The sequence below is a fragment of the Watersipora subatra genome, chromosome 2 (genome assembly GCF_963576615.1).
Source record: "Watersipora subatra chromosome 2, tzWatSuba1.1, whole genome shotgun sequence".
NCBI classification, from domain to species: domain Eukaryota; kingdom Metazoa; phylum Bryozoa; class Gymnolaemata; order Cheilostomatida; family Watersiporidae; genus Watersipora; species Watersipora subatra.
The window spans coordinates 48,219,585-48,246,999 of record NC_088709.1 but is presented as its reverse complement, the minus strand read 5'-3'; the positions used below and the strand labels follow the sequence as shown (position 1 = coordinate 48,246,999).

The following is a 27,415-nucleotide window of genomic DNA, read 5'->3' as shown; positions in this document are numbered from 1 at the left end:
GTCAGTTGCTAATATCCAGTCATGTCAGTAGCTAACGTCCAGGCATGTCAGTAGCTAATATCCAGGCATGTCACTTACTAATACCCATGCATGGCAGTAGCTAACGTCCAGGCATGTCAGTTGCTAATATCCAGGCATGTCAGTTGCTAATATCCAGGCATGTCAGTAGCTAACCTCCAGGCATGTCAGTAGCTAATATCCAGACCTGTCAAGTGCTAATATCCAAGTATGTCACTTGCTAATCTCCAGGCATGTCAGTTGCTAATATATAGTTATGTCAGTTGCTAATATCTGGTTATGTCAGTTGCTAATATCAAGGTATGTCTGTTGCTAATATCCAGTCATGTCAGTTGCTAATATCTAGTGATGTCAGTTGCTAATATCCAATAATGTCAGTTGATAATATCCAGTCATGCCAGGTGCTAATATCCAGGCATGTCAGTTGCTAATATCAAGTCATGTCAGTTGCTAATATCCAGTCATGTCAGGTGCTAATATCCAAGCATGTCAGTTGCTAATATCCAATCACGTCAGTTGGTAATATCCAATCATATCAGTTACTATTATCCAGGCATGTCAGTTGCTAATATCCAAGCATGTCAGTTGCTAATGTCCACCCATGTCAGTAGCTAATATCCAGACCTGTCAGGTCCTAATATCCAAGTATGTCACTTGCTAATATCCAGGCATGACATTTGTTAATATCCAAGCATGTCAGTGTCTAATATCCAGGCATGTCAGTTGCTAATATCCAAGCATGTCAGTTAGTAATATTCAATCATGTCAGTTGCTAATATCCAGGCATGTCAGTTGCTAATATCCAAGCATGTCAGTTGCTAATGTCCACGCATGTCAGTAGCTAATATCCAGACCTGTCAGGTGCTAATATCCAAGTATGTCACTTGCTAATATCCAGGCATTACATTTGCTAATATCCAAGCATGTCAGTTGCTAATATCCAAGCATGTCAGTTGCTAATATCCAGGCATATCAGTTGCTAATATCCAAGCATGTCAGTTGCTAATGTCCACGCATGTCAGTAGCTAATATCCAGACCTGTAAGGTGCTAATATCCAAGTATGTCACTTGCTAATATCCAGGCATGACATTTGCTAATATCCAAGGATGTCAGTTGCTAATATACAAGCATAACAGTTGCTAATATCCAAGCATGTCAGTTGCTGATATCCAGGCCTGACAGCTGCTAATAGTCAGGCCTGACAGCTGTTAATAGTTAGGCATGTCAGTTGCTAATATCCAGCCATGTTTTTTGCTAATACCTATTCAGACGTGTAATTTCATTTTGCAGACCTCTCGTAGACTAATCGCTACATATATATGGCATTCGTCTTGGAATTGCCTCCCCTCAGTTAAAAAACCGGAATTTATCTGTAGACTGGTCACAACAAGGACTGCACACCGCTAAATCTCTTCCACCCAGTATTATGAACAGCAATGCTGATGAGTTGGCCTCTACACCTATACCTAACATTGAAAAAGTTGTTAAGTCCCCTCGCATACCTTCAGCTCCATCAGGTATTGTTCTCTCCTGGCATTTTCATATTTCTCTTCTATTTCCTGCTGGTCTTGCATTTCCAATTTTGTGCATTTTAGTAACTATTTATGTCTTTCCTTTGGCCTTGAAATTCAAATAGAGTCTATCTGATCATTGAGATGTGAGCATGGGAGTAGGTAGTATAGGAATAATATGTTACTCATGTATATGTACTGTGGAAATGCTATGTTACCACAGTGCATATACTGTGGAAGCAACGTGTATGCATTGTAGAAATAACAACTTACCGCAGTGCTTGCATTGTGTAAGTACTATATTACCATTGTACAAGCATGGTGAGAGTGCGATGTTATCCATATTCATTCATTATGAGATTGTGATGTTGCCACTTTGCACTGTTTGAGTACTACAATGTCACTGTACATGCACTGTTTGAGTACTACGTGTATTTTGTTACAATTTCACTGTAGAAAGACTATGTTAGCAAAGTGTGAGCGTCAGTGTATATTGTATTACAGAGACTGATGAATGTATCACACATTCAGGATTTTATAATAAAGCTATCTCTAACCAAGCTCTAATTTACATGTATATTTATAATGTGATAGTATAGTGTGCACCTTTCCCTTCTCTAACATTACCTGTAGCTTTCTAGGCTATTTCATATGGTATTATAAATCATTAGTATAGTTCAAGGTTACAGCGAGTGCGTGTCTTGTTCAGACCTTTCTTGCCGCTTCTACTTGCTGGTACCTGCTAGTCATGTCACTTTTGCTCTTGATCAGCATGATAGTCCGCATGCAGAACATCCCTATTAGAGTTGCTCTTGCCTCGCTTTCTAAATGTTCACTTAGCTAGAGCTGCCGAATTTTGATTTTTGTTGAGGCACTTGAGAGTTTATCAAAAGACCGGTATCGAAAATAAATAAGAAATTAGTAGAATTTATAAACTGGAATAAATCAAGCATCAGCCATGAATATCAGTAAAAATCACTGAGCAGAAATTAGGTGGTTATATAGAAAGAGGTTGGTAAACCCTAGCCTCACTAGGAAGGTGCTAGAAAATTGCCCTAATTGGTTTAGTGCCAAATAAGCTTTTTTTGTTGACTTGAACACTTACTACTCTACGAGAGATGATATGGTAGCATATACAATACCACACAGAAGAGTTGCGACAGTTTCTGTAATAAATCTGTCATACTTGTCTTGAAATTTTCTTCTGTGTTCCAAAAGCAAATGCTATCTCCAATCTCAAAATGTCGCTAAGAGGCAGAGGTCAGCTGATTAGAGACTGTGTACCGTGGCAAAATTTAGGGAGACAGCTGACTATTTTCTCTCATGAAACCAATATTGTTGTATATATACTGCAATATTGGTTTCAATATATAAAACTTGTATATTCTTGGAACACCAGCCTTATATGACTCCAATAGAATTACTCAATGGCTATTAGATATGTTTATGGTTTGGTAGGCATTCATGAGTGTCCAATTTTTTTTAGGTTTCGGACCATGGATGCATTCAACAGATATAATCAAGGAGTTGTCTGCTACTCCAAGGTTGTCAGCCCGTAAAAAAAGCTTTTTTAATACTCAGTAGATCACCCCTCATCATTGCTTAAAGCAAGTAGTCTTTATTTTAATCGGTGAAGTTTAGATGCTAGCTTAGAAAATTATTGCTAGGGTTTAAATGGGATTAGTATTAAAATTAAATTAAAATTAGTAGGTGGAGATTGTATAAGACAGCTTTTCCATTAGAGTAGAGCAAGATAAAGTTATTGTATATAAATAGGAGGTTTGAGACCTGGCTGTAATTTGAACACGGATTTGTTGATGCTATGTACGCTACTAATTATTACTACTTACTACTACTGATGTTGACAGTAGTAAGAGACCACCTGAAGCCATGTAGAAGACTATGACTGGACCTCCTTTGATAAGAGTGCTTTATTTACCTACCTTTCTGGTTTGCAGTTTTACATGGAGGGTGTGCAGTACGCCCTTTGTTATTCCAAGTGTCACAGCTAGCTAAGTTGAAGTTAAAATGTGTTATTATTATATTAACAGGCGTCAGTCTAAAAGTGGAGGCACCCGTATTAAGCTTTCCTTGCAAAGAGCAAACTACATTATCTACAGATACACCCAAACTTCAGGGTCTCATGTCAGAGTGGACTGTCGCTAACCACTAATCAATGCCCAGTTGTTTTGCGGCAGCAACTTCTGGGTTGCACCATGTCAGGTGAACCACTTTATAATATCTTGATGTTTTGCGAGCGCTGTAATGTCTGCTTTTACCAACTAGTTTTATATCTGACTAGTTTTATAGTCCGTCCACGGGAACAGGCTAATTCACGTACAGCAAGAGGTTTATTGAGAGTTGTCTTTCATACTGTAAAACAACTGTATGCAGTCTACTGAAATCGTTGCGCTGATTGGACTATGCATACGCATATGCAATCATACATGTCAATAATGTTGGGGAGAACAATGTAAATCTGCAATGTTTTTTTACTGCTAGTATACAATGCATCAGTCCCAAACCACTCAAACTGGAGTTGTCTTATTTTTGTAGAGGACGGATAATAAAACTGACATTGCTAGGCAAACTGAAGTTTTTCAAACTAGCAGTATTATAAAATTTTGCATCTTTCAAGAAATTCTACGAAATATTTCGTGATTGCACTGTTGAGATTTTGTCAGCATTTATTGAATGGATACTTCTACATGCTTAAAACAATAATCATGGCTCGCCAGTTCTTGTCTATAGCCTGTGTTTTGACATGGTATATACAAACAGTGCAGCAGCAATGTGAATGTGTTGATAAAATTTATTATCAGTAAAATTTACATGTATAACAGCACACACAGTATGATGCCAAGGCAGATACAGCATTAGCACCTTACAATAATAAAACATAATGCTGACATGATAACCTTTTTGCCGAGCATAAATTGCTGAGCAAACATGTCTACAGCTAGAACCAGCCAGAACTGCTACTAAAAGCATGTCTAAAGGTGAATGAGATGGTGTGCTTTTTTGTAATATACCCTGCTCTCTTTCTTCTCACCGTGGGCTATCGCAACGCTCGGAGCACCTGTGCAAGTTCTGTAGTACTCGTAGTTGGAAAAAAGTCAAAGTAACTCATCTGTGGAAGGAATTGAACATGTTCACCATCATGAACAGTGGCAAATCCAACGTTTTCAAGTAGTGGATGTGTGGCGATTCACAGGCAATACAACATTGAATGAGAAGTACTTTCCTTTTTGAAGTAGAAGTTCAGTAGATAAAACGCGAAAACAATTGTCTAGGTGGCCGCACAAAACAAACGTTTACGTGACCTTCCCTGTACGCGTAAATATCAACATTTAGTAGTAAATATTAATTACATGTAATTTACTACTCATTAATTTATTTAATGACTAGGAAATCTTAATTTTAATAATTTATTTACTACTCATATTTACTACTCAAATTAATTCAGTTCGCTTTGTGCGACCGAATCGAAAAAAGAACGACTGCTCTATAAGGTGTACAAACACTCACAAATATACAGACGGATTTTTTGCCATTTATATAGATTATATAGTAGATTATGTTTTAGTCCTGTTATACTTTAGGAAGTCACAATTTATGCAGATGTACACGGAGACGGGTTCCTTATATTACGGATGTTGAACTGGAAACGTTCATTTCGAAAGAAGTGCCAAGAAAACAGCTGATTGTTCTCTCAGTTGTCTACTCATTGTAAGTTGTCTGTTAACAGTATATTGTGTTTTCACTGTAAGTTGTTTCCTCTCTATAAGTTGCTTTTTCATTGTAAGCTGTTTCTTCACTGTAAAATGTCCCATTTCTGTAAATTGCCTTCTCACCGTGAATTGTTTTTATTTTGTACTGTGTCTCCTGCCTAACTAAAGCAACTTCTTCTCTAAAGCTACATACAGTACCTTAGCTCTCCAAGTTGCCTTCTTACAAGTTGTCTTTTCTTTGTAAGTTGTCTTCTCCTTATAAAGTGCTAGCTCTTTAAAATTATTTCTCTATAAGTTGTCTTCTTTCCATAAGTCATCTCTTCTCTGTAAGTTGTTGTCTCTCTCAAAGTCTTCCATTTTATGATTTCGCTTTTTCCTCGCAAAGCCTCCTGTTTTCCATCCATACGTTCTTTAGTCATCTGATCATAATCAATTTTATTCTCTACATCGTAAATTTTACATTCATTAGCGATGATATTTTTTATCCATGTGTAACGAGCCAGAAACTATTTCAATGTTTGCTGGATATCTTTATTGACAGGTTTCCTGACAAGAATCCCGGAGATGAAATGCTAGACAAACTGCATAATGATCGCAATGCCAACCGAACTCACAGATGTATGCAGTCACGTTCAGACCCTTACCGTCTCTTTAGATATGATATGATGATGGCTTACTTTGACTCTAACCACACCCAGCTATTACTTCTAATCAGACATAATGCTGTACCTGGCATGTTCCTAGTGAGTTTATCTGTGAGCTGAGGCTATAGTAGCTCTTACAATGAAGGAAGCACATAAAACTGTCTTTGTACAACTTCCATTATTCTTAGTTTAACCTGATTTGAAGATCTTTGAGTGTTTATTCACTTTATAAAATAATTTCATGGTCAAGTTGCATATATAGTAGAGGCATCTACAACATAAATAACTTTTTCTGGGAATGTTTACATTTTATGTTATACAAAGGGTAAAATACATGCAAATTGCCGAATCTAATCTAAGATCTTTCCAAACACGTTTTTGTCTCTTCCAAAGTGGCAAGAAACTAAACATAACTTATTTAATTTGAAAACTTGACAGAAACTTTAGTGTTAACGATTTGTATTGACAAATTTTCATTTTTTCTCATCAATAGCACCAGGTTTAGGGTTGAGGATGCTAATTTGACTATAAGTTAAAGGAAATTCCTTCAATGTCAATTTAAAGGATCTCCTCATTTTTTATGACAACAAGGTTTAATGTGCAAAGGAAAAATTTTGCAAAATATTTCATGTCTAATATAACGAAAAACAAAAATATTTTTACTATACGTATTTAGTAATGTATTTTATCTCTGTCTGACCGCCCGTCAGTTATCAGGATAAAAATAAAAGGTAGCGTTTGACGATAGATACATTAGATTGCGACTGCAACTGCAACTCATGACATTCAGTTTGTTATATCGACATTCCAGCGATTGCACCAATAGATCGCTTCTAGTGTTTTTGAATTATTGCACGACTACCTATTTTCTGAGCTTCGTCGAGACGCCTGATAAACTCCCATGGTGAAGTAGATTGCCAGTGTACTAGTACATGTAATAGAGAGCTCTACATGTAGTTTTCTCTCTCAAGCGCTTGAGAAAAAGCTATATTTTTAAGGCTATCCTTGAGATTCTCGTTATTGAAATTAAATTTGACAAGTTGTACTGACTTGACACTTTATGGTATGTGAAATTCTTTACATTATATGGAATTTACGTTATGGGATGTATATGTTATAGGAGTGTCTACTGTACCGATGATAACTCGATATAACTGGCTGATTGTCTCGCTGTTTCTGCAGCATTTTAATTTTATATGTTATTTACCGCTCAGGCATACAACAGTATTATAAACAGTAACCAGGAACAAATTCAAATCAATATGATCATAACCCAACATTATTGTGTGAAACACTCTCAACGGGCTGTCTTTGTTTACTTTATTTAACAGTAACAAATATTAACACAAGTGGTGTTGGGAGTTGCCTTCTTTTGATTTACCATAGCTCGTGATCTTGTTTTTTATCTAGATTTTCCAGTCGGGGCGGCTAATATTTTGTGATCACATATTCAATGGCTATGGAAATGCGCAAAATGACTTCCAAAAGCAGTTGATGGACACCCGTAGGCTCGCCCTCAAGGGTTTCTGTCTGCCCAGAGATTTCAAGTTCAGGTTATTTCTGTTTTACCTGTCTCTCTCTGTAGAAGCAAAGTGTTTTGTTGTTTGATTAAAAGTGATTGCTAATAATAAATCTACTGTGATTTGGATATCACCGCTTCATCCACAAGAATTGCATTTTTTAGTTTTTTTTATCGAAGAGCAAATGCCTGGGTAACATGCCGATGCGCTGAAGGCCTGTAGAGGCAGTTGGAAATGGAAAAGTTTCCAAAGAATGAGAAGAGAAAGAAAAATATATCAGTCTGTGTAAATTCATCAATTTTAACTTTTCATAGTCCACAAAAAGGAAGAGGGCCTGAGGTCTCCGTGGGGTGGACAGATAGGAGGTGCCGGAGTTGACAAGCATGGCGGTCCTGGTATTACTGTTCCGATGCCCGAAATAGACACTGGAACTCAGTCACCAGATTCTATATCTACCTTGGAATATCATATCGGGTTAGTCACTATTCTTTTATCTAGTCAATATTCCAGTTTAATCAGTGATTTACGCCTGGTTGTCTGATTGTCACTTTTAGCCTGTAGTTGGTAGCAAAAGGTTGTACTCCTCCCTCTCTCTAATTGTCCAATCAGTGGAGGAACCAAACTTTTGTGTTTGTTTTTCCTCATTCGTTATTTAGAATTATAAAAAGCCTTTTGGCTAACAAAAATTGTTTTTCACGTCTCGTCTTTTGACATAAGTTGGTTGTCTGCAGGAATAGCCACATTTCTATGAGTCTGATTACCTAACTTTGCAAGTGGTGTAATAGTTTTAATCAGTTAAACTTAGTGATATGATCAACTAGATGAATGTCCTGTGAATTTAAATAACTTATCTGGTGAGATAGTAAAGACATCTTACCTTTACTAAACCAATTTCAGTGTTTGCGGATGACTAATAAAATCTTTCTGTTGCGTGCTAATTAAGATCCAATCACTTTAGTCATGATTTAATGAATGTATTAAGTCATTTATGGCTGTTAATGAATAAGCTAAGGGTTAAGATTGTGCCTCCAGATTTACTAAACGATGAGCGATAGCCACGATCGATAGCCTCGAACGATAGCCATGATCGATAACCACATGATTACGACTGAGATTGCTATATTATTAATACATTTTTGGCATTTTCAAATAGATGATGGAAATACTGAAAAACTTAAAATTTTATGAAATGTAAGAGCATTAATTGCTTTTCCTATGCAGAGCTCCAAAAAGTTATTTTCCAAATTCTGCGTTTATTGTTAGCAGACGGAATTGTGGAAAATTCCTCATTTGGTATACATTGGCTAAACACATTACTAACGGGTGTCACTGAAAATGTGTCTTCTTTTCTTAAAGAATAGAGAAAGCATAATATTATTATGCTTTATTAGTTATCTTGAGGTGTTGACTGATGTTCTAAAAAAAGAAGCAAGGAGATTGACCCCCTAGAAGCTGAGATATAGACAGCCAAACACAGGTCTACCTAATAAAGAATCAGAGGAAAACCCTTCGAAAATCCCGAAAACTGTGACGTATAAAATCGACTTAATGGTCATGTGCCGGAGTTGCGCACCCTTACCGCCGTTACTTATAATGATTGTTTTGGCTACGAGATGTGAAACGCTTCTCGCGATAGTAAATAATTTACATACTAGCTCTGGTTTCTCAGGAAAATCATCCAAACATTGTGTGGTAAAGGCATTTGCCCACAACCCCTCGCCATGATTTTTCAAAGCAGAAGAGCAGATCTTGACTATTGTGCTTCAAATTTTAACTCGATCTCCACGGATATGCTCCGAAGATCATCTGTTCAACGAACGGCGCGTGTATAGTCTATATGCGATATCCGCGATTGCAGTTTGTTTAGAATAAGAAATAGGAATGGGACTTTTTGTTCCTTCATCATTTTCTACTGTGTATCTACTGCAGCATTCAGTTGATTTCATGATTATCGTCACTATTAACAGACTGGAAGTTCACTACAGCCATAATCTTAAAAAGACTAACTTGACCGTGCTGCTCTTGCTATAAGAAAAGAAAACGATAACTTTTGCTTTGATTTTTCTATTGATCTATTATCTTATTTATGATTATTTTTTATGATTTATATAATATTCATAATGCATATTATACAAAATAATAATATAACTGCGTATAGAATAAATGATGTAACTAATATAATTTGTAGAAAATTCCAAATGATAACCAAGATTGATGATTGATTTAATTGATTCTATTTATTAGCTATAGTTAAAAAATCTGAACAACGCTAAAGATGAGTCTGAATAGGGAAGCTAAGTAGGAGAACAACAAAACTGAGCTGAACTAGCAAGATAGCGAAATGTTGCGAAATAATAGATGCGTGTAATCATTTTATGCTAAAACTAATCTACACGTCAGAGGGACTGGTTCGGAATTCTAGGAGCGATGATTGTTAGGCCCAATTTGATTGTTCTATACTTTCAGGGATTAAACCAATTAAAACGCCGTGATTGTTATAGGAGAGCGCATTAGTTGGCTTAATTGACCAATGGCACACAAGTCGATTTCATACGTCATATATTGATGATTACCAAAACACTTGTTTTTTGGTAGACCTGTGTTTGGCTGGCTATATCTCAGCTTCTGGTTGGTCAATCTCCTTGATTCTTTTTTTAGAACATCAGTCAACACCTCAAGATAAATAATAAAGCATAATAATACTATGCTTTCTCTATTCTTTAAAGATTTTAGTGCAAGGTTTATTTTATTATGAACAGTTTTGTATTTTCAGTCATTGTTTCTTTCCTTCAGATGTCTCTTATGTCTGTAAAATATTCTTCCTTGGAAAGCTCTCTCTCTCTCCTCATATGAAATGCTTTCTCCTTCCTTTTCCTCCTAGACACCCCAATTATATCATACTATTTATTTCCTCTCGGGATTTCTTATTTTTTCCTTTTTTTAGTGAATAGTTTCTCTTCAACCCTGTAATCTCATCATTGTACAATATCATATTCCACAATTTCTCTCCTGTCATGACCTCACAACACTCATTCTTATCATTAAATCCATTTTCACTTTTTGGTAGACATTCTTTGTTTTAAAATTCTTCTTATAGCCGTTTTGTTCACCTTTCTCTTATTTGTATTTTTTATTTTTATTATTTTATCATTTTTATTATCACTTATATGTTAATTTAAACAACTCAACATCCAAACCATTTAGCAAATTGAGGGTAACATGAAATGGAGTAATGAGAAATTCAACAGATTTTAGCTGGTTTTCTTCTGTTATGCTCAAGTGGTGATGCAGAGGATTGCAGTCACATGAATAGGGAATTAGGCTATGTTTATCTTGTTAATTATTTTATTATGTATAGAGAATATACTTATGTTTTCCTACCAAATAAACAGCAAATAGCCTTAGCACCAACAGGGAGCAACTTTATTAAGATAGTTGTGTTTGATTTTATTTTAGTCTTAAAGATGTAGTAAAGTTTCTGAGGCGCTACGTACCGTAACCAAGGTGTTAATTTATTTTTTCTAGTTGTAGTGTATTTTGATCAGGTGCCATTATACCCTAGGACACTTATATTTCGCTAGTATTTAGTTTCGTGAGTAACGTACAGAGTAAAATTTCGCTGCAACTTAATTTCGCAGCTCTGATGAGTGCGACTATATAGTGATGTGAAAATAAATGCAGTGGAACAAACATCATTAGATTCCTAAGGTCCAGTTCACTGGTACGAAATATTTTTCAATTTGGGACTACCGTACTTTTTGGACTATAAACCGCACCTCTATATAAGCCGCATATGTTTTATTTTCCAAAAAACGATAATAAAACTATATATTAGCTGCACCTTTGTATAGGCCGCAGAACTCAGGACTGTGCTTTTTAACGCGGCAGCAAGTTTGCTGTCTAAAATGGAACAGTTCAGAACGGCACAGTTCCGTATTATCCGACGCTTTTTTACTTAGTGCCTAACGGGACAGTACCGCGAGGCATCGTTTCAGATTTTCTTTCACCGCTAGAGCACACTAATTGGAGATTCCCGTTAGTGCGCCTTAGCAGTGAAAGAAAAAGCCACAGATTAGCCGCATCCTTATATAAGCCGCATGACTCAAATCATCAGAAAAAGTAGCGGCTAATAGTCCGAAAAGTACAGTAGTTTGTATTTGTGAACCGCAGGTAGAAATATGTAAGCGAGATCAATAATGCAATTTGATTGCTTGCTGCCATTTGTTTCCTGAACTATCAATGACGTCAAGGTCTCTGCCGCCGTGACTGATGTGGTACCAATATTAGATCTCAAGTATTTATAGCACGCGGTGGCCATGGCTCCGGGTTGTTATTGCTTTTGGTTGGTGATAAAATTCATCACCACAATGATTATTATTCAATTTTATGACTTTCCTTACCAGACTGTCATCCTCATCAGTTACAAATTCAATGACTAAACTAATATCATCATCTTCCTCATTTGTCTAGGCTTTTCCAAAAAACTTATCTTAAGTTGTTTTGCCATGTGCTCAGTCGGTGTATTAGATATAATGAGTTTAGCCAACAAATTGTCCAATGAGCCAACCACACACGCAAATTGCTTGCATTTCTAATATGACGATTTTATTGGGAATATCAATGAAGAAAGCCATTTAATTTCGTGTTTTCGCTTGTTCGTTATGATTGTTTAGTTTCGCTCATGAAATTTTCGCGAGAGGATGTTGCCGCGAAAATGCGAAAGTTAGATGCCGCGAATACATAAGTGTCCTAGGGTAACAAAAAAGTCTTCGACTAAAAGTGCTGGTAATAGACTTGGAATCTTAAATACGGTTATGAAAGGAGGGAAACCTAAAATACCAAGTTTAAAAACTAAACCATGCAAAGGTCAAATATTGTGCGCACAGATTACTGATGCTTCCAAACAATATAATATCCTTTCAGCTTCAAATGGGAGTCATCTAACCATTAATAGAGTTATCATACCAATATTAAGCGTGTATGAGCATTGCCTTGAAGACCATGATGTCTGCTTAGCTTACTGAAGTAGAAGTTGTGTCCACTTTTTAGGAGTATCGTTGCACAAACACTGGCTTTGTCATCTCAGCTGGACATGTGTGAGTTCAGTGGTGAGATCACCTTGACAACTGGAAACATGCACAGTTGAAGAGAGAATGGGCAATTTGAGGTTAGATACCAAAGGTCAGGGTTCCATTTAAAGGTCATCGCTGGTGACTTTTGTCAGGAACTGAATCCAATCTATGGTTTGCAGACCACTAGGTCTCGACTGCATTGTTTGTCAGTTGTCATGTACACAGTTGGCACAAATTAGTTGTCACATATGCAGCAGGTTAACTTAACGCCCACATGTGATTAGTCGGTCTTAATCTCTTGTTTTATGGCTCTTCACTGGACCACCCACCTCTAGAATTTTTATGGAATACTCACAAGCTTAGAAAGCCAAGTTGATTTTTGTTAACAATCTTTATACTCTAAAACTGACTCAGCAGGTTTGAACAGTTGTTAGCAATAAGCAATTAACAGTTGGAAATAAACAATTGGCAATAAGCATTAAAAACTTGACAATTAGCAATCACCAGTTAGCAATAAGCAATCAACAGTTGGCAATAAGCAATACACAATTCGCAATAAACAATCAACAGTTGACAATAAACAATCAACAATTAGCAAAAATCAATCAACAGCTTGCAATAAGAAATCAACAGTTGACAACAAGCAATCAACAGTTGATAATAATTGCAATCAACAGCTGGGAACAAGCAATACACAGTTGGCAATAAGCAATCAACAGCTGACAAAAAGCAATCAACAGCTGACAATAAGCAATCGACTGTTGACTATAAGCAATCGACCGTTGACAATATGCGATCAACAGTTGACAATAAGCAATCAACAGCTGGTGATAAACAATCAACAGTTGGCAATAAGAAATCAACAGTTGGCGATAAGCAATCAACAGCTGGCAATAAGCACTCAACAGCTGGCAATAAGCAATCAACAGCTGGCAATAACCAATCAACAGTTGGCGATAAGCAATCAACAGTTGGTAATAAGCAATCAACAGTTGGCAATAAACAACAACAGTTGGCAATAAGTAATCAACAGCTGGTGGTAAATAATCAACAGTTGGCAATAAGCAATCAACAGCTGGTGATAAATAATCAACAGTTGGCAATAATAAATCAACAGTTGGCAATAAGCAATCAACAGTTGGCAATAAGCAATCAACAGCTGGCAATAAGCAATCAACGGTTGGCAATAAGCAATCAACAGCTGGAAATAAGCAATCAACAGCTGGCAATAAGCAATCGACAGTTGACAATAAGCAGTCAACAGTTGACAATAAGCAATCAAAAGTTGATTATAAGCAATCAGTAGCTGGCAATAATCATCAACAGTTGACAATAAGCCACCAAAAGTTGGCAATAAGCAATCAAAATTGGTAATAAGCAATCAACAGTTGGCAATAAGCAGTCAACAGCTGACATTAAGCAATCAAAAGTTGACAATGAGCAATCAAAAGTTGGCAATAAACAATCAACAGTTAGCGATGAGCAATCAATAGTTGGCAATAAGCAATCAACAGTTAGCAATAAGCAACCAAAAGTTGGTAATAAGCAATCAAAAGTTGACAATAAGCAATCAAAATTGGCAATAAACAATCAACAGTTAGCGATAAGCAATCAACATTTGGCAATAAGCAATCAACAGTTGGAAATAAGCAATCAACAGTTGGCAATAAGCAAACAACAGTTGGCAATAAGCAATTAACAGTTGACAATAAGCAATCAAAAGTTGACAATAAGCAATCAAAAGTTGACAATAAGCAATCAACAGTTGGCACTAAGCAATTAAAAGTTGACAATAAGCAATCAACAGTTGACAAAAAGCAATCAACAGTCGACAACAAACAATCAACAGCTTGCAATAAGCAATCAACAGGTGACAATGAGCAACCATTAGCTACTTTAGGTAGCTTTAGTTTACATTTACTGCTATTGTTGTTCTCTAAGAGCAGCTCTAGTTTGCTCAGGCATTATTGCGTAAAATTGCTCTTGGTCAAATCAAGCGAACCAAACTCATGTGTTTGTACACTGCTTTACCGTTCAAATCTGAAACACTGGTTATAGTCAAGCAAATTCACTGAAAAGTATCTACATGCATTTTTCCTGACTCTATCAAGTTGGAAATATTAAGTATTTGGAAAACTGCGTATTTTTCTTCCTATTAGTTGTTCCAAGAAGTCGTTAAGCTTTACCTTTTAAAGTGGCTCAGATTTAGGACATTTATAAAAAAAGAATTTATTGTTGACATTTGGCATGCGTCCAATACTGTATACTATAGAATTACTGATTATAGCTACAAAAACTTTTTTATCAAAAGAGCACAACTCCATTTAAGCTTCATAAAGCGTGTGAATCGTCTCCTATGACATGTGTAGTAACTTACACTGATTTAGCCTAAGTTTCCTGAATTGTTGTATCAGCTATGAGGGAGGAGAGCTGGCAATCGTAACTAGCAGTGGTGCTGACTCAGGGTTCTACACAATAGCATAGGACAAGGACAAACACATGCTTGCTAGTTTCACCCCACTCGACATGGGCTGCTACTACACCTCCCACAATACTCCTCTGTAAGTACCAAGGATAGTGTACTATTATCCATATAAACTGCCATGTACACTCAAATTTCTTTACATTCAGAACCATGAGCTATACATAAGCATTTATGATAATAGTAACTTTTTGTATTAAATGCATCTTTCTTAAACTAAGTCTCAGCTTCTGTATTTGAGTCACGAGTCTCATCTATTTTCTATATAAACAGCATTATCTTTAGTTCTGTAGACAAAAGCGGTCATGTGGTATTGTACAGCTGACTGCATTATTTCAATGTTTACCCTAGGCTATTAGTAACATCATCGGGTGGCTTTTACACCAACCAAGAAGATTATGTGGAAGAGTTGACATGGCCATCAGGAGCTCAAACTAAACTCAGCTATCCTATAAATGTTACGCTGAGCAAACAGATTTCAATCAAGGTAGGCTGTACCAGTTCTCATTCACATTTTTTGTTTTGTGCCATTAAGTGGTTGCAGTTAGCAGAAGAACACAATATCCCCTGCCTTTTTTAGTTTTATACCGAAAGATTTTAGCACAAAAACTTTTCATAAATTTGGAAATGTAGCTAAGAACATTAGATCGGTTCTTCTGGCTAGTAACAAGTTAATTGCTAAACCCATTTGAGGCCATGTGTCTCAATGTCTAAGAGTACACAATTTTTCATTTTTAACAATAAATGTGCATTCACACTGAGGGGATTTATTGGAGTTGTGTTTCCGCTGAGAGAGTTGGAATGACATCCAGTCTGCTCACAATTTGAAATGTAGTTTGCAAACCAAATCCAATTCAAACTCGGACTATTCGGAATGAGTCACCTTTTTCAGCCAATGAAATACCACATCGACATCCATTACATTTGCTTGTATTTGCGTCGCTGTTAACATTGCGATATGTGATTGTTCATTTCTATGTTGCACTCTGTCAATGATGGCTGTTCAAAACAGACAAACACAGTATGCAGAACTTTGCTGATTTAGTGTCGGCAACTGATAAAAACACATTTCTACAACCATTTTTCGTGTTACACCAAACCGACTTTGTGGGCATGAAAGCAACTCCTATAAATTACCTCTGTGTAAATGCACCTATAAGAGCTTTTATCAAATCTGGAACTTGTTAGTTGGATCAATTTCTGGTATTAGCAAAACATTCCACACATTAGCCAATTAACTAGCATGAAAATAATTTTATCAGCCCGCACGTGATTGGCTGATCTGAAGCCTCACAGCGTTCAAGCTTTTTGATTGCTTATTGCTAATCCACCCAGCAAGTGGAATTTTTCTAGACTATTGCTTTGTAGATTGTGGGACGCTCCTCTACCACCCTCGTATTCCAGTTTCAAAATAAGTTTATTAAGACTCCAGTTGGACTTACAGAGGAATTAGAAAACACGCAACCTCCAAGCATAGATGATTTGGTAAGATCAATGTTAGTGTTCTAGAAAGTACTAGCACATTGCATAGTCTCTTGTTCAAGATCCTATGGCAATACATTGCATAAGGTATGTTAATATGATCATTTTTGCTGTATCAATATTTGACTTTTATTGTAGTCACTGCTGCAGATGAGTAATAGAATAGCGTACACTTGTCAAGCATCCCAGAGTCTACTACAAAAAGCTGGTGTTACTACTTGGCAGACGGAAAATCAGCCTGCTGGATCTGTACACAAGAAGTAAGTCATACGCACTGCAGCAAGACTCGCTTACATTGCTGTCAATACTGACAGCATAATGACATATAGGCTATGCTGCCTTAAACTATGACATGTCCACACACCTGCTCTAGGATTGCATTGGTATGCCACAGAATATGATCATAGACATCTGTAGACCTATCATAACATATCATAACCCGAGGAAATCAATTGTAAACAGTTTTAAATAGAAGTTGAATGGTGCTTCACATCCAGTCATGTCAGTTGCTAATATCCAGGCATGTTAATTGCTATTATCCAGACATGTCAGTTGCTAATATCCAAACATGTCAGTTGCTAATATCAAAGCATGTCACTTGCTAATATCCAGGCATGTCACTTGCTAATATCCAGGTATGTCAGTTGCTTCTACTTGCTGCTACCTGCTAGACATGTCACTGTTGCTTTTGATCAGCGTGATAGTCTGCATGCAGAGCATTCCTATTGGAGTTGCTCTTGCCTTGCTTTTTAAATGTTCACTTGTCTAGACTTGTAGACTTTTGATCTTTGTTGAGGCAGTTAAGAGTTTATCAATATACCTGTATCGAAAATAAAATGATAAGTTTGTAGAGCTTATGAACTGGAGTAAATCAAGCATTAGCCATAAGTATCAGTAATAAATCATTTAGCAGAAATTCTGTGGTTAATTATAAAAAGGTAGGTAAACTCTAACACCACTAGGTTTGTATGCTAAACGCAACTGATTGGCTTAGTGCCAAATAAGCTTTTTGTTCGTTCACTTGAACACTGACTACTCTATGGGAAGTGATATGGTAGTATATACAATACCACACATAATGTAGGAGCTGAGACATTTACTGTAATAAATGTGTCATATCAGTTTTGGATTATTTCAGTGTGACCAAAAGGTAAATGTTATCCGCAATCTCAAAGTGAGACTGAGAGACTGTAATCAATTAAATAGAGACTGTTTACTATGGCAAAAGTTAGGGAGGTAATTGACTATTATCTCTCATAAAGTTAATATGATGGCACTAAGGCTTATTACAGTGAACACCAGCCTTATATTACATCAACAGTAGTACTCAATATCTATTAGTAATATTAATAGTTTGGTAGAGATTCAGACGTGTCCAATTTGTTTGCAGGTTCTGGACCATGGATGCATTCGACAGAGATAATCAAGGAGTTGTCTACTGCTTCAAGGTTGTCAGCTCGTGAATAAAAGCTCTTCTAATACTCTGTAAGTCACCCCTTATCATTGCTTAAAGCAATTTGTTTGTAAATATATTATTTTTGAATTGCCCTGTTTTACTTATCTTCAGTTATAACCGAAGTTATTAGAAGATAAACCAGAAATATGTAAACCTTAGTAACTGGAATATATGGAGTGTGTGAGCCATATAGATCAGTGAAACATAGTTGAGCAAAAATTAGGTTTACATAAGATTTACCAAACATAGAAAGAGTTTGGTAACTTCAAACTCAACTATGGATGCTGTGCAGGGGGGATATTGGTAAAGTTTAAAGGCTATCCTAAAATGATTGCTATGGTTTTGACGGGTAACAACCGCACAATTGCCCTCAGTAATTTTTTTCCCGGACAATAATTGATCGGTAATACAACTCCCCCACCTAAAAAATACATTTAAAAAAATTCATTTTATGTCCCAAAATGTTTTATTAATTCATTATTTAAAATCGGAGCAGTTATCCTATAAGGGAAGTTGTTTTGCAGCCGTTTAAATATACAGGTATCAAAAATTATACATTAGCCTAGAGCAAGGTCTCCTAAAAAGCGTATTATTTTATTGTCTAAGATTTTTAGACATTTTATCTGAAGATTGTGATACTTATTGTACCACATGACACTGTTAGTAATAAAATGTTCAGCTTATAGAGTGAAGTTCCACTTATGCATATTTTATAATTTAGCTCTGATTTATCATTGAGCACTCTGTAATGAATTGTGCAGCATCCACTTTATGTACACATATATATATATATATATATATATATATATATATATATATATATATATATATATATATATATTATAATTCTTGAGAAAGCTTTTGATTATGAACAGGCAATAAAAGAATAAAAGGTGTTTTTCAAGTATGTATGGTATGTATGGCCTGAAATAGTAAAATGGTTTCTTGATATAAATGATAAGTTACACATGTCACTTGCTAATATCTAGGCATGTCCGCTGCTAATATCCAGACATGTCCCCTGCTAACATCCAGGCATGTCAGTTGCTAATATTCAGGCATGTCAGTCGCTAATATCCAAGCAGGGCAGTTGCCAATATCCAAGCATGTCAGTTGCTAACATCCAGGCATGTCAGTTGCTAACATCCAAACATGTCTGCTATTAACATCTAGGCATGTCTGTTGCTAATATCCAGGCATGTCAGTTGCTAACATCCTGGCATGTCTGTTGCTAATATCCAGTCATGTCAGTTGCTAAAATCCAGGCATCTCAGTTGCTAATATCCAGGCATGTCAGTTGCTAACATCCAGGCATCTCAGTTGCTAATATCCAAGCATGTCTGTTGCTAGTATTCAGGCATGTCAGTTGCTAATATCCAGGCATGTCAGTTGCTAACATCTAAACATGTCTGCCGCTAACATCCAGACATGTAATGTTTCATCTTACAGATATATAAGTCAAGAGACAGTACTGTTTGTGTAAACTACTACGTTGCTACTCTTTGGTACATTAGCAATACTATAATGGCCATACTGCTTTCTGTGCACTGCAGGAATGGCATGTTATCAATATATCAGTATTATATTGGCATGTGTATGCACAGCAAAAGCGCTTTGTTACCCAAATGTATGTATGTAGAAGTACTGTGTTACCATTGTGCCAGAGGTGTGAGATTGGTGTTGTCACTATGCATAATTGTGGGAATGTTATCCTACTACTGTATAGGTTCTAATAAAATCTTGTGGTACCTCTGGGCATATACTCTAGAAGTAAGATGTACACGCTGTGAGAATAACTATTTATCACAGGGCTTGCTCTGTGGAAGTACTATGTTGCAATTGTACAAATACTGTGAGAGTACGGTATTATTTATATGCCTGCGTTGTGATATTGCGATATTGCTACTGTTCATCTCTTGCTTAGTTGTATGTTGCGGCTGCGCATGCACTGGTAAAGTACTAAATTCCCAGAGTATACACTTTTGATGACTTTTGCCTGGGGAAGTAGCTTGCATCTCTCTTCCAATTGGATAGACAGGGCAGACAGATTCTTTCTGATTGTGAAACCAGTGTCTAGGGTAGGAATGTTCAGGGATGCATCAAATGCTTTAATCACTTCTATCCACTCCTGAGGGAGCTGAAATAATTCATAATCATACATATACTTTATGCAAAAAGATATGATAAATCACAAGGGCTAATTGAGATTGAGGCGGTCAATTAAAATTGATAGGAATTAAGGCAGGGCAGCCAAAAACACCAGAACATGGGGCACAACTCCTACAGGCTGTCTAACACATGTGTATGTTAATATTATTTAGTAAGAAGGTATACTATTACTTCTATCCCATGGTTGCGGATAAATGGTATCAATCCTGACACAACACTGCACTGGCTGTCAGTTAGTGAAAAGGAGGATTCTCGTTTAATTAAAATATATGTTCATGTACACTATCCACTTACATAATGTTGGTCTTTGAGGGACGGCAAGTGATCCAAAGCTTCAGGCACTATCCCACTCATCCTCTCCTTCTTAGAACTTCTCAGCATAGCCCTTGTTTCACAACCACTTTTGAACTAACGTCTTGTGGGCGTCCTACCACACAAAGCTGTCGTCAGAATAGTTACTTTTAAAATCACTGTCGTCACTTTTAAATATCACTGTTACCTTTTTCAAGTTGGTAACCAGAACAACCTCTTTCATCACATTTGTTATTTTAATACCAATATTTATTCTGGTGGCACTGGGTTGCGTTAAAAATCTGAAACTCGCTCATTTTGAACTTCTGCTAACCAAAAGCATGGCTCAACCAGCGACCTTCACAAACATATTAGTGATGTTTGGGGGGATTGCTGATTACTCTGCGAAGAGTGACAGCCATCTTAGGTTTTAGGGCTATATTTATTGTACTAAAAATATACCGAGATTGTCTTAGACCGAGATCGACCTAAATAAAATAAAATAGACCTAAATACCTAGAACCTAAGTAGAACCTAAATAAAATAGACCGAGATCACTGTCAGTCACAGACTTGGAAACGGATTTGCTGTCAATGTCGTGGCATTTCATTGCTTTAATTATTTGGCAGTCTATAAATGCTGGGCCAGATGCTTCAAACCAAAACTAGTGAAGTTTCGGTTGACTGTGGTGATTTATGAACAAGTAATAAGTTAGTAAAGGTACGGCTACACGTAACAAAATTTCCGTTGGTTCTAACCAAAATCACGAAATGATTGAAACACACAGAATTATTCTGCGCTGCTAGAATCGTGCTAGCGAGCACGATCCCAGCAGTTTTTGCAACTAGTATAGTCCAAGAGACGTATAATGACACACAATAAAAGTATAAGTGCAAATCAACGTAGTACATAGATGCAACTGCTTAGATCGCGTTATTGAATGTATTTACTGTTTGGATGCTATAGCTACAATTTGTTTATTTTTTAATTATATTTCCTTTTTAGCAGCAAAAGTTTTGTGGTAGAAAATGTTGACATCTCTAGCCCAAACAAGCCAGTTGCATCGTATTTACTATGGTAACTTTCTGTAATATTTTTCTTGTGTGTCGCATTATCTTCTCGGACCACATATATCTTAAAATTGGCTAGAATCGTGCTTGCTAACCAATAATAGCGCGACTTAAACAGTTACATCGTGTGTTCTATGTTGAAATGCTTTCGTATTTTATTGTGTTAATTTGTTTAATCTGTTAAAAGCATTTCGTCGACGAACTCGGTGGGCATGCACAGCTCTGTGAATTTCGACCGATTAATTCTGTGTTTTTTATGATTTCGGCCAAAACGCAGAACCAACGAAAAATTTGTTACGTGCAGCCGTACCTTTAGTAATCCTACTTACACAATCATCGTCACCTACATTGATAATTGGTCGTCTCGTCTGTCACTTTTTAAATATCCCTGTCGTCAAAATTGTCACAAAACATGGGAGGACCCCCTCTTGTGACTCACTCTATTGTACAAAAAATAATGTCAGTTAAAAGTCAATCCAATGTGGTTCAATGCGGGGTGAGGTGAGCATTTATACTGGCTGATGCATACAATGTACATATGCATAAATGACTAGGTCAAAGTATGTCTACTATCATGATGTAAACCTCTGGGTTAATTCCTTCATATGATTGCTACTTTTGATTCATAGCTTAAATATTGATAATCAAAATCAAGATCACAAACACAAAGCAGAACAGATAACATTGATCAGAAATAGGACGAACCAACATTTTTAGATAAGTAGTTATATTAGACAGGTACTCACCTGGTAATCGCTCTATTGCCCTCACACAATGTTGAACCCGGTGTTGTAAATCCACAGTAAAATTCAGTGTTTGTAATTTCCTCTGTAATCATGTTTATCCACTAAGAGGTGAAGTGTTATTATATCAGTACTAGCTGTGCCACCCGGCATTGCCCGTGTAATAGAAGTCTTTGGACAAAAAATTGATTTTTATTTAACATATAACAACATTTGCCATTCTAACTTTAAGTATATATGTATACTATAATATACTGTATATGCAGTAAGGAAAAGCGATAGGAACGGCGCAAAGTCGAAACCTTGGGTTGAAAGTAGTAGTTCCTACAGTACAACTGTTCAGTTGGCTGCTAACTTGGGAAATGGCCCTGTTAATACTTTAGACTTTCAATAAGATTAAGTTTCACACCTGTCACTAATTAACACACATGTGCAATGCACAAAGGAAGCCTAAATATTAAAATAAACTCATTATGTAATACCGTGCCTGGCTTTGTAAAATAACAGAAACCCCAAATAACTTTTGCAAAAAACACAACATACATAATTGTATCCATCACAGCTAAAATTTTCGATGGGAACCTTTTTGATACTAAAAAACCTATATTTGGCATTTTTCATTGAATAGTAAAACAGCTTTTATTCAGCTTAAACTGCATCGCTAAACCCAAATAAAAGGTTCGCTCGCCATGCCGTTTCTATAATGGTGACCTTCACCCGTACAGTGCATTTCGGGAAGGTTTTGCTTGCAGCCTTTTGCGAAATTTGAACAGCGCTTACTTAGATGGTTTATATCACATTGAAATATTTGGTTTACCACCTAAAGGTGACAAACATAGGTGCCGTATAAGTTTTTATGTGTTAAATTGAAACATAAACTCAATCCGATACCTAAATTAGCATTTATCACATTGATTTGCCACATTATGATTTACAGTGTGGAGGTTAGATTGGGAGTACGCACATCGGCCATCAGCAGTGGAAAGAGGGATAACTCAAACATGACAAGTAGCCTATATGAATCCTGTCTCATCAGATAAGAGGTTTGTATGTTGTTTTAACTGCCAATTGCATGGTTGTTACAATCAGATTCAAATGAAAGATGCTGCCAGCAGAAATTTGGTACTGGTATACTATTCACACATGAGACAATAATACCAGCAGTAGATACAATCCTCCAGTTTATCAGTATGCATATTTAATTTCTTATACACAAGTTTGTCATTCTTTTTCAGTTCGAAATCTAAAAAATTAGAGCCACTGCTACCGGGGTCAAGTAAAGGTCCCTTATCACAAGCCTCCAAAGTATCAAACCTACTTCTCACACAGAACTATCTGCCAGTCGTGGATATGAATACCGAATTCTATGGAGAGCATTTGGGTACTGGCAGCAAATGACCATCCGACCTCTTTATTTGGAAATGTGAATAATAGCTTTATGTGATGTTTGTGTTGAAACAATTATATATTTTGTTATTATTTTACGTGCTTTATGAATATAATTTCTACAATATGAAATGAGAGACATGAAGTAAATGGAATTTGAGGTGCACCTGACAGAATTGATTATCATGTCTTGACTAATTTGTGCAGTAAATCAAATAAAGCACTATATTTGCTAGCGATTCTCAGCAAATAAAAATTTATTAGAGCCTGTCAGTCGTATCACCTATATTAGACGATAAGCTGCGCAATAAACTTCAAAAGTCGGTGAAAATGTGATTTCATGTGGTTTGTAGTTTATATACCTAAACAACACAAGTAGGGAAGTTTTATAAGACAACAAAAAACTAAGTCATTGTGCTGATTGGTTGATGCCGAGTTGGCTCCAGATAAATCTTAAACAAAATAGTTACAATTACCCGCTTAAAAGTAATTTTCATGCTAAAATTAATTTGCCAGTTTGGAGAAATCCATAGATAAGTGTGTTTAAACCAACTGAATATGACAACATACTCTTGTGAAAAACTGAAACACAAATACTGTAGTATAGAGAGCTGTCGGTGACCGGATGTGTGTCACCAAGCAGAGTTCAGTATTTTGAGAATCGGCCAATCAGTGTTGAACAGCTTCTGGCTTTCTGCTGGTCAGTTTTGCGTTAAGCTCTTTGATTGGCTAAAAATTTCCCATGGCGCCGCTCTTTTTTTGAAGCATCTTTAGAAAATTTTTTGCCATTTTTATTGCTCAGTTTCTGAAATGCAACTGCTTTCACTTTAATCTGATTAGTTAATTCATATGACCAAAACTACTTTTGTTTCGGAATTATTCTGATTGGATGTTTTGGTCATATCCCTAATCTGGATTACATCATGAGGAGAAAAATGCCGAATATTAGAAAAGGCTAAATATTTGTGTGTATGTGTATTTTATTTCATCAATTAGTAGAAAGATTTTACTAAGCAAAATAAAGATATAGTTATATTATTGATTAAGTTAAACAAAATATATAAATGAAAGCTTAGGTCCTACTCGTCAAGGCATTATGAGGCCCACCTGCGCAATAGCACTGCATGTGCAAGTCAAGGCGCCTGGCCCACAGGAATTGGCAAACTCTAAGCCCAGGTCTGAATTAATCTAGGCTTAACAAATGGCTTTTAACATTAACTCTGACACTAGTACAATATAAAAATTTTGCTCGTGGTGTTGGTCCCTAGTCCATGAAATAAAAACAAGTGAATGTGTAGAATATGCCTAATTATAACTGCTAATAATAATACTACATGTTGATAAAACAGGAAATAATGAGATAAATATATAAATACAAATAAATACTATATAGGTACAAAAATAGTATACATAGGATATAGACAGATGTGGCCAACTCGGTTTAATTAACGGATATTCGGAATTTCAAAATGAGTCATAGCTCTTACTGAACATTAAATAACAAGCGAAAAGGAATTAAAATACAAAAACATATGACTTGCTACAATCTTTTTTACCTACTGGACAGTAGGTAAAAAAGAATAGCCAAACCAGAATGAGTGTTAGATACATAAATAGCCAAAATTGAGTATATAACAAAATAGTTCATATATATTATCACTTCTCATATTTCAAATAGCTCATTCTATGTTCCAACCAGCCGAGTATCGCATCAGCATACACTTTTTTGGGCCAATCACAAACACTCACATTTTTCAATAAGGCTTTAAAATACAAGTTTATCATAAGCAGTCCAACCTTCTGGTTAGACTGCTATAGAAAAGATCAGTATAAAAGATCACACCATAACCTTTCCTCCCTACTAGACTCTGCACACCTCCCCAAATATGTTGAAGGCCAAAGAGGTCTTTTAGCAATAGAGTGCTGTTGACAGCTGTAGACCTGACTACTTATCCATTATATATCATATATTTACATATATACTAGCTGTGCCTTCCGGCGTTTCTCGGGTATTAAAAATCAGCTTATAAACAATGAGAATGATAAGATTTGCTTACCACTTGCTGGCAGGCCACTCTCGAGCAAGTGGCAGGTCATTGACAAGTGGCCTGGCAAATTGCCGATGGATAATTGTAAGGCTGGGCGGTTTTGGGCACCAACTGTATACCGAGACCGCACTTGTTTAAACCGATACCGTACCGCATACCGACATTTAGAGAACAACTCCCAAAAACATACGGTTCAGTTTACACACCAACAAATACCGCGAAATGAGACAAAACCGCATGAATTTTTGGGAGTTGTGTTCTACCTACCATTGCTACGCAGCACTAGCCAGCTCTACTTGAGTACAGGGTCCCTTTCTACAAGGGATGGCATTTGGATTGCACAATCCACTTGTTGGTTCATTTCACCACGCTTAACTTTAAAGCTGGGTATTGCGTATTCTTTATTTTAGACGAGCGTGTAGAAAGCGAGCCTAAAATACAAAATCATAGACACACATAAAATCATGTACGATGTTTGTTGAGAATAAACCCAGCTCTTCAGCAATGAACGACAATTTATTTTATTTATATACGTAATTACATATACCGTATATAAAACAACATTCAACTTGACAGCGTTTACTGCAATCCTACATATACCTACAAATAAATGGCGTGCTCAGTAATAACTAACATGGAAGAAGTAAGCGGTGTGGTTTCTACATCTAATGTAGTGTATCAAAGCATTGCCAAACATCGGATTTCGATGATGTCGGTGTTAAAACTTCCAAATCTGCATCTTCGGTAGATTTCAATGATAATGATGATGATGATGATGGTGATAAAAACCCCAAATCAGCATCCTCGGTGTCTTCACCTACCAATGATGACAGAAATCAATTAGAGTATCAACTACAAAACAGAAACATAAAATATAGAGCAGTCCACGAACGTGAGGAGAGTGAACAGCGAAAAGTAAAATTTTGCAAGCAACAATGTCTATATCAGCAATTGTCATTCTAAAAGCTTTGAACAATGTCTATATCATAAAATTTTGTTCTTGAGAGCTTCAAAGAAATAACGCACACTATTAAAATGATAGATTTTATTTAAGTTCAGGCGGTTAGTCAAGTGCAGACTGGAAACAAAACTCCTAATGATAAGGAATTAATTATTACAATTAAAAAGATAATGCAACTGACAAAGTGTAAGGTTTGGAAATTATCATTGACAGTCATAACAAACAGGAAAATTTTGAGTTTGAGTCTTGAATAAATAATATTCTCATTAATTCTGCTGCCTAGCTAGTATTTCCTCTCCATTTAGAATTATAAAATAATAGTACGGACACTAAAACTGCAATAACTGGCAAGTCAATGATCACGGCTGTCCATCTGATTAGCATAAATCTTTATTGAATCAAAAATAAAAAATGATGATCCGCACCCATGCATACGATAGATTTAGACTTACAGATTAGAATAAAAAATAAAATGCCTCCCAGCCATACCAACTAATGCACCAAGTCCCGACACAAACCTTAAGTGTGACCACTCATGGCCTAACATCGAGTATAATAAAAAACAATGAAAGCATTTACCTTCTGCGATACTCTCACCGTACATTTTAGCATGACGACTCTTCTTCCTGCAAAGGATGGCTCCTGCGACAAAACATCATCTCCATCCACCAATCAATCTGCTCTATTTTGGCGCCACTTTTACCATGTGTGAACGGATGCTCGGTCTACCTGAGTGCGTACCGATACCGCATTAATGTTCACATAATTGTTCGGTATTCTCGGTGCGTGAACGACCGAACCGCACCGCGCGGTTCCATTGTGACATTTTT

General features: G+C 36.4%; 1 protein-coding gene and 2 pseudogenes across 1 annotated transcript in view; all 3 read left to right on the top strand.

Moving 5' to 3' along the window:
• LOC137388269 (caspase-8-like) overlaps positions 1–27,415 on the top strand; it is a 378,166-nt gene that overhangs the window by 243,905 nt on the left and 106,846 nt on the right. The gene's annotated exons all lie outside the window — the stretch shown is intronic.
• LOC137387063 (uncharacterized) lies at positions 1,338–5,263 on the top strand (annotated as a pseudogene).
• On the top strand, positions 5,882–14,981 carry LOC137387062 (uncharacterized protein C3orf20-like; annotated as a pseudogene).